This window comes from Triticum dicoccoides, chromosome 3B (assembly GCF_002162155.2).
Source record: "Triticum dicoccoides isolate Atlit2015 ecotype Zavitan chromosome 3B, WEW_v2.0, whole genome shotgun sequence".
NCBI lineage: Eukaryota > Viridiplantae > Streptophyta > Magnoliopsida > Poales > Poaceae > Triticum > Triticum dicoccoides.
Window position 1 is genome coordinate 577,261,649 of NC_041385.1, and position 8,080 is coordinate 577,269,728.

Genomic DNA, 8,080 nt, shown 5'->3' on the forward strand with positions numbered 1-8,080 from the left:
TGGATCGGGATCCCGGTCCCCTCGCCCCCACCGCTCGTCACCGCCGAACGCCGGCGCCCCCGCGCCACCACGCTACCCCGTCGGACTGCCTCCTCCACCTCAACGGCCTGCTTCCTCTCCGTCACGCCGTCTCCGACCTCTTCCCCGAACACCGTTGCCCGAAACCCTACCGGCCACGTGAGCACGCGCCGATCCTCCTCTCTTCCTCCCCCATGCATGCGCTCGAACCCGTGCCGCGCCTCGCGCCCCTGCTGTCATCCTACTGGGCGCCCGCCCACGCGGGGCCGCGCCCGCTGCCGCTCGCGGCTCCGGCCGGCCCGTGCTGGCCTCACCCCGTCTCTTCTACGAGCGCGCCTGCTGTGGCCGCAGCCGGCCGTCGCCGACCCCGTGCTGCACCGCCATGGCCTCGTGCGCCCCGGCCTTCCTCCCTCGTCACGACGCCTGCCCGCGCGGTCTCGCTCCGCCTTGCCGCCCGCTCGCGGTGGCCTCGTGCCCTGCTTGCCTGTGCTACCGCGCCGGGGCTGCGCCTTCCGCCGCCCCCTGCAGCCTGTAGCTGCCGGCGCCTATGGCGCTCCCCCGCGCCTGCCGAAGGCCTCCATGGCTCATCTCGCCGGTGCGCGTGCCCTGCAACCCCCCCGCGCACGGTGCTTCTCCCGTCGTCGCCGGCCATCGAGGCCCCAGGCGCACTCGCCCTAGCCTCTCATGGCGTCGGGTGCGAGCAGCCGCACCAGTACGCCCGTCGCCCGCTTTTCCCTCGCCCGTTCGGGCGGTGCCCGTTGGCCCGACCTGCTAGGGCCTCTGTGCCACTGACCAGAGGGGCCCAACGCATATAACGTTTTAACAGAAAATGTAAAAGAAAATAATAAATAAATAATAAAAATTAAAATATTAATTAATTAATTAAAGAATTAATTAACTTAACTAATCCTGATTAAATTAATGTAATCACTAGTTAACTTAATTAAAACCTGATTAGCCTGTTCAGTCTATGACATGCGGACCCCACCTGTCAGTTTGACCCAGTCAACACCCTGTTGACTGCTGACGTCATGCTGACATCATGATGATGTTAGCATACACTATTCTGGATAATGTTAGAATTAAATAAATAATTAAAATTAGAAAATGATTTAAATCTTTAGAAAATCATATCTTTTAATCTGCAACTCGGATGAAAATACTTTCTACATGAAAGTTGCTCAGAACGACGTGACGAATCCGGTTACGCAGCCCGTTCATCCGCCACACACCCCTAGCATACCGAACACGCAACTTTCCCCCTCCGGCTCCTCTGCCCGAAAATGCGAAACACCGGGAATACTTTCCCGGATGTTTCCCCCCCTTCGTAGGTATCACCTACTACCGCGATTGGGCACACCTAGCATCGTTACTTGTCATGTCATGCATCGATATGCATTTGTTTGCATTGTATTCATTGTTTCTTCCCCTCTTCTCTCCGGTAGACCAAGAGACCAACGCTGCTGCTGCCCAGTACGACTACGGAGTTGAGGACCCCTCTCTCTTGCCAGAGCAACCAGGCAAGCCCCCCCCTTGATCACCAGATATCGCCTACTCTTCTCTATACTGCTTGCATTAGAGTAGTGTAGCATGTTACTGCTTTCCGTTAATCCTATTCTGATGCATAGCCTGACATTGTTGCTACATCTGTTGATACCTTACCTGCAATCCTAAATACTTAGTATAGGATGCTAGTTTATCATCATTGGCCCTACATTCTTGTCTGTCTGCCTTGGTATACTATTGGACCGTGATCACTCGGGAGGTGATCACGGGTATATACTATACATACATACATACTATACAGATGGTGACTAAAGTCGGGTCAGCTCGAAGAGTACCCGCGAGTGATTCACGGATTGGGGGCTGAAAGGACCTTTGTCCCGACGGCCCTCTGTGTGGATCTTTGTGGCGGAGCGACAGGGCAGGTTGAGACCGCCTAGGAGAGAGGTGGGCCTGGCCCTGTTCGGCGTTCGCGGATACTTAACATGCTTAACGAGATCTTGGTATTTGATATGAGTTGGTTACGAGCCTATACGCACTAACCATCTACGCGGGAGTAGTTATGGGTATCCCGGCATCGTGGTATCAGCCGAAGCACTTCAGACGTCAGCGACGGAGCGGCGCGCGCCGGATTGGACTGGAACGCCTGCTAGGCTAGGTCTGCTTCCGGCCGCCCACGCAACGTGCAGGTGTGCTCAGGGCGATGGGCCCAGACCCCTGCGCGCTTAGGTTTAGACCGGCGTGCTGACCTCTCTGTTGTGCCTAGGTGGGGCTGCGACGTGTTGATCTTCCGCGGTCGGGCATGACCCAGGAATGTGTGTCCGGCCAAATGGGATCAAGCGTGCTGGGTAAGTTGGTGCACCCCTGCAGGGAAGTTAATCTATTCGAATAGCCGTGATCTTCGGTAACAGGACGACTTGGAGTTGTACCTTGACCTTATGACAACTAGAACCGGATACTTAATAAAACACACCCTTCCAAGTTCCACAGACAACCCGGTGATCGCTTTTCTACAGGGCGACGAGGAGAGGATCGCCGGGTAGGTTTATGCTATGCGATGCTGCTTGGAGATGATACTTGGAGATGCTACTTGGAGATGCTACTTGAAGATGCTACTTGGAGGACTTCAATCTACTCTCTTCTACATGCTGCAAGACGGAGGCTGCCAGAAGCGTAGTCTTCGACAGGATTAGCTATCCCCCTCTTATTCTGGCATTCTGCAGTTCAGTCCACTGATATGGCCTCCTTACACATATACCCATGCATATGTAGTGTAGTTCCTTGCTTGCGAGTACTTTGGATGAGTACTCACGGTTGCTTTCTCCCCCCTTTTTCCCCTTTCCTTCTTTCTGGTTGTCGCAACCAGATGCTGGAGCCCAGGAGCCAGACGCCACCATCGACGACGACCCCTACTACACTGGAGGTGCCTACTACTACGTGCAGGCCGCTGACGACGACCAGGAGTAGTTAGGAGGATCCCAGGCAGGAGGCCTACGCCTCTTTCGATCTGTATCCCAGTTTGTGCTAGCCATCTTATGGCAACTTGTTTAACTTATGTCTGTACTCAGATATTGTTGCTTCTGCTGACTCGTCTATGATCGAGCACTTGTATTCGAGCCCTCTGGCTTGTATTATGATGCTTGTATGACTTATTTATGTTTTAGAGTTGTGTTGTGATATCTTCCCGTGAGTCCCTGATCTTGATCGTACACGTTTGCGTGCATGATTAGTGTAGGATTGAATCGGGGGCGTCACAAGTTGGTATCAGAGCCGACTGCCTGTAGGAATCCCCCTTCCACACTCCTTGGCCGAAGTTGAGTCTAGTCATTGCAAAACTTTTACTAACTTGGCTGTGTGCCTTACGGGCCCACGTCGCCATTGGGTGGTATTAGGATCTTTTACTCCTCGACCTTTACTCTGGGACTCTGAGCTCTCTTCTATTCGGGTTAAATGATTTTTGCTAAAAACAAAACTAACTTTAGGTTCTCGAAAACACTTTCCCCCGGTGAGTCTAGATGATCGCCGACTGCACCAGAAGATTTCGAAGATACTCTCCGATGTTCTCTCGAGACCTTGTGCCCGTTGCTTTTGCAATTCTCGACCACCGATAAACCCTTATGGATAACTACTTACACTTGCCATTCATACGATCATCCCCCATTGATCTTGTTATTACAAGATACCCCGAAGTTTTCTCTATTGTTTCGAGAATACTTTGTGCCTACTGCCTAGCAGTTCCTTGCCACATGAATACCCCTTCAAATAAATACTCGCAATGGTCGAGTATCCGTTCATCCCCAGTTGTCATGAGTTTCTCAAAAGTCTTCTAAATACTATTCGATCTTCCGAAAATCCTCTGGAGCCTTGGCTCTTGAAATTCTTGCTTGCTTGCATTATGGATAATCCCATAAGTCTCGTAGTCTTATTGACATTCCTTGTCATTATCATTTTGGCTCTATTGACTCACTATGTTTGCGAACACACGCAATCATCATTGATCCTTATAAATTACCTTTCCGGCTGAGCTGCCATTCTTTTAACTGGAATTGGTTCTCGACCAATCCAATTGTCGTTGATTGTACCCCTAAGTCTATTCAGCTTATCCATTCTTGATCAGAGCATTTGCTCCCGATCCCTTGATTTGAAAATCATAATTACTTTGCTAATTAAGCGTTAAACTATTCAGCTGTTCTATAAACCGATGCATTTGCAATCTTTCTTCCTCTGATTGGGTATCGATACACATATCAGCCCCATTGTGGATCGCCATATCCACTGTTGGATTATTATCCGACAGTGTCCTTCATAATTAATCGCTTTGTGAGTTCTTTCTCCGATACATAATGCCTTTGGTAAATTGTATCCTTTCCTTTTGTCAACCATGCTCTGCTTTCGAGTTGGTGATATTTACTCTTGAAGCTTATGGTATATGTTCGTAAGAAGCCCTGATGGGATTGAACCAACGCCTTCCCTCACCGGTGTGAACCCAAAAGATTTCACGAGTCATACTTATCTGGTATTGCACCAGGTAAAACTTTCAACAACTAATGTCATCTTCGAAATACGAGAGGTGAATGGAAGATTATGCATTGAGGAAGTGGGAGTCGACCTTGAACCTTTGTGTTCATGCCCATGGACACCATGTAGATCCTATCATGGAAGCTTCTTGTAACAATAACTATTTCCTTGATAACTAACATATGGTATCTGTGAATTGAGCCCTTGCAACCGTGGTTCCGACCATGATTGTTCTTCTTTGATCCCATTTCTCGGACAAGTTAAAACAATTGTCTTCTATGGATCAATACACCAGTCCAACCTTTACTTTGATCTTGTGTCGAGTATTACCCCCCTGGTATCTCGAGATTACCATGGAACTGCATAACTTCTTATGAGTTCTTCATCAAGTGCTACCTTCCCACTGATTCCAATTTTTCACGGGCTCTGAGTTATTAAACACTCAAAGACACCGATAACTGAACCGAGTCCGCTCTTCGGTTCAACAACTCTTCAGTAAGCTTCTATAAGTACGAGTTTGTACCCGATCACGCCATTCCTAGCCTGTTTGGCTATATCATTGTCGTGACGATTCTAACTGTGCTACCTGGTCCTTATTCTCCGAGCACCAATTTTCGACGATGAACTAACCTTACGTCGATCCTCATCGTCATATCATTTCGCCTTGAACAACAAGCTTGGTTTCGAGTTTGTGTCGTACCCTTGGTTCCAATAACCTTTCACTTCATCATTACTTGACTTGATGTCGTTACCGATCGATTACATCTTCATGAACTCTCGCGACAAAGGTGTCGTGATCATCAACATTCTGAGCTCATCCAGGATATCAATTGAATTCATGATGAGAAATACCATCCTTGCCCTCGATGAATTGTATTATCGTCGACCACTTTAATGCCCTCCCACCAACACAAGCTTGTTCATGTTTGCTGTTATATCTTGAGATCCCTACTATCCAGCATTTGTTCTTCCTTACCTTGGAGTATTACCATCTTTTAATATCAAGGATGTGGTGGGGATTGCTCCACCTCTTAAGAAATTCTTGGTATAGTGATACTTCTCACCATCGCCATTCTTTCTTGGTCCTCGGTTGATTCCAACCGGGGTACCAACAAGTGAACTATGTTGTTTGGATTCTGTACTTCTAGCAACCCTATTGCTTTGAAGTTAATGGTCAACCGTTCATTCTTAGACTATTGATTATTGAATCACCATTCTGACATTGGTCGTGCAGCCCAACCCATATTTCGGGCGCACCTTTCAACCAATTTTAATTGTGTATGTTGTCCTCGAGCATGCTTCATTATATCATTTGATCGGACAAATGCTATCTCCTTATCCACATAATTGAGGAGATGCATCTTTTTGGATACCTCGTTGAATTATCGCTGAGTCCGTCAGCCACTTCCTCATCCTCTCCTTGGTTTAATGATGAACTCTGGTTTTGGAACTTGCTTCCATAGTTCATTTCCTGAGAATCTTGAAATGTCTTTTTGTCTATTTGTGTTGCACCTTTTCTTCTCGGACATCCTGAGTCTGAGGTATCATGACACCAACCGGATCTGAATCTCGGTCAGATATGATGGTTGGGACAACTTTTCAAGAGTTATAACATTGGTCCCTATATGCCCCGGTAAGGTGATGTCATGCCTAGCACACCGGACCAGAGGACCTAGTGTTATAGTTTCCTTTGTAACAAGGTTAATCATTTTTCCATGAGGAAACTGAATGCCTGTTTAATGAGTTTATCCTGATGGATCCTTTGTGTATCCAAAATCCGATTTTTGCTTGAAGACCATGTCAATGCTATCTCGAAGCATGTCTGTGGTACTCCGATTTTCAACAAGAACATTTAAAGCCCAATGCTAAATGCTTCTTGATCAATTATCCAAACACCGTTGTATGGGTAATGTCATGAAAATTTCTCTTCCTTTTCCTAAAGGGGTTTTCTACGTTATATCCCGTCATGAATATCATGCGTTGCTTGCCCTTGGGAAGGATATACCCCCTGATATATGTGTTTAAACACATTTTCCTTTTCATTGTTCTGTTTAATCTGATAATATTATTTTCCTTTCCATTGGTTGGTTTAACCTTTCTTGAGGTCTATATAAACTAAGCAGTATTATTCTCCTGCTTATGTAAACACCTCGGTGTACAACTCTGTCAGTAAGACCCTGTTACTATTGTTGATGATATTTCAGTAACCACCGATGGACGAGAACTTTGCCTATTGGTCTGCCTCGTTTCAACGAGCAGGAAAATGGTTCTCCTTGTCCCTCGCCTTGGTACCGATGTAGTTGCTGACATATAACTGACAGGCTAACCTCTGACATGCCTTACTTGCGTGATCGTGCAAGACATCACCGCCTTCCTACTTTTAACCCACATGGTGGGCCCATAACCCACAGTTCCACAGGATCGAAACCTGACTCTCCTGTCCAACCTGATGTCAAAGTTATTCCTCGTGCTTGACTTTGTATGTAATTCACAGGCCACTTGCCTGTTGATCTATTCTGGTATCGGACACAATACTTATTCCCGTTGCTCTGAACCCCTTTCGCACTCTGCTTCAGGCAATGAATGATTGCCTATCCGCTTGAAACTTCTTATTACACCGTCTTACTTTGCTCTCGATGTGTGTCATTTGTTCAACTCGAGAGATACTCATATGTTCATTCTTGGGATACCCCCAGATGAATTTCCCTTATAACATCCTATCATTGTAGAGCTGCCCCGTACCTATTCGTAAGTACGATGGAGTTCCCCGAAGAAAGGACGACAACTTCATCATGATGCTTTGGAATAAAGAATTGAAGACATCAACGAAAGGGATTAACTTCTGCGAGAAGATCCATTAGAATTACCAGAACTTTCCCCCTTACTCCCCTCTTAAATCTCGGGACGAGATTTCTTGTAGTGGAGGAGAATTGTGACGCCCGGATAATTAAGCTACAGTAATTCTCTGCTAATGATGCCACGTCACCTCGATTATTGTGACTAATCTCGCGTTAGTTCGAAACCTATTCGAATTCAAATTAAAAATCAAGCAAACAATAAAATATTTTCAAATATTAAAACTAAAATGTTGGGGTGTTGCCAAATAATGCATAGACAATTATTGTGGAGAAACCACAATTTTATAAAAGGTTTAAGTGCACTACAATATTTAAAACAGCGGCAAAACATTTAACTATCTACCCTTTTCAATTTGATAAAATATTAAACTATTTGTTTTATTGCCAAAAACTTATGGGGCAGTGACATACTTATTAAAACTAGATTAGGAACCAGTGGTGTAGTTTATGAAACCAAATTCAAAAGGAAACTAAAATAAAAATAGTAAAACAGAAATATATATATATATATATATAAATTAAATAAAAGAGAAAGCACTCACCCCCCCGGGGGCCCCGGCCCAGCAGGCCAGCGGCCCAACTGGGCCACGAACCACCAGGCCGGCCCAACCGGCCACCCCTCACCCCCCATATCCCCCACTCACGAAACCCTAGCCCCACCGACACCCATTCGCCCCCCCACT